The sequence below is a fragment of the Ochotona princeps genome, chromosome 15 (assembly GCF_030435755.1).
Source record: "Ochotona princeps isolate mOchPri1 chromosome 15, mOchPri1.hap1, whole genome shotgun sequence".
Lineage (NCBI taxonomy): Eukaryota > Metazoa > Chordata > Mammalia > Lagomorpha > Ochotonidae > Ochotona > Ochotona princeps.
This window is the reverse complement of record NC_080846.1, coordinates 56,219,447-56,220,603: the sequence shown is the minus strand read 5'-3', so window position 1 is coordinate 56,220,603 and position 1,157 is coordinate 56,219,447. Positions and strand designations below refer to the sequence as shown.

General features: G+C 37.8%; 1 pseudogene; it reads left to right on the top strand.

Moving 5' to 3' along the window:
- The first annotated feature begins 258 nt into the window (after positions 1–258).
- Positions 259–433, top strand: LOC131482042 (ATP synthase membrane subunit K, mitochondrial-like; annotated as a pseudogene).
- Positions 434–1,157: the final 724 nt, after the last annotated feature.

Genomic DNA, 1,157 nt, shown 5'->3' with positions numbered 1-1,157 from the left:
CAGAAACTTCTTCTAAGTTTCCAATGTTTTTGCAGGGACCCAAGGATTTGGGCCATCCTCTGCTGTTTTTCTAGTCCATAAACAAAGAGCTGGATTGGCAGTGGAAAAGCTAGGACTGGAACCAGTACCCACATTTGACACGAGTGTGACAGATAAAAGCTCAATCTGTACCATTGCTTCCGGCTGGGGCCAGTTCACTATTGGTGGGCCTTGAAGGATGTCAGTTGAGGAGTTGGTAGCTCTGAGAAGATTGATATCATGTCAGGTCCAGAACCTGATGCCCAATTCCAGTTCACTGAAGTCAAAACGTATTTCAACTCTTACATGCTCACAGGCAGAATGACTTGTGTACTAGCCGCATATGGAGGCATTGCTTTGCTGGTTATGTACTTCAGCTTAAGGTCTAAAAATTCCAGCTGTGAAAGCAACATAACTCGATTACAAATTGTTTCCCCATCTGCCCTCATGCCTGGAGAAGCTAATTCAACTCAACTGTGGTAATTCAATATGTACATTAAATTATGAACCTGGAAAAACAAAATCTGTACCATGGCATTGGCCCAAATAAACTCATTTTAAACTTAATTTTCTAGGAACTTTCTGAAGTATCTTAGTCGATATATAATTCTATTACTTTGTCCAACATTTTTTATTTTCCACTTTGCCACTAGAACGTATTTCAATCACTGCATACATAGTATTATATAAATTTGTCTTCTTGTATTTTAACAATCCCCTGTTGACACAGATTGATTGTTTCTGTTTTATTCCCATAATAATATTATAAAAACCTGGTGTTTCTATAGGACCAAATATATGCAAGATAATTTCTACAGTTGAATCCCATCAAAGGACATTTGCATTTAAAGAGGTTTTTAGAGAGTTGTGACAAAGTAACCTTCAAAGAAACTTTATGGTATTACAGTCTTACCAATGTGAGTCCAATAGCCTGTTTCTTACCTCTTTGTCAGCAAGTGTATACTGTCAGACATACTCAGAATTCCTTCAGGCACTGCAAATTTTCCATTTTCTTTCTTTTTAAAAAAATTTTAATTTTGTTTTATGACATAGTTTCATAGGCTCTGGGGTTCCCCCAGCCCCTCCAAAAAGCCCTCCCCCCGAATTGATTTGCTCCATATTGTTACAGTAGTACAGTT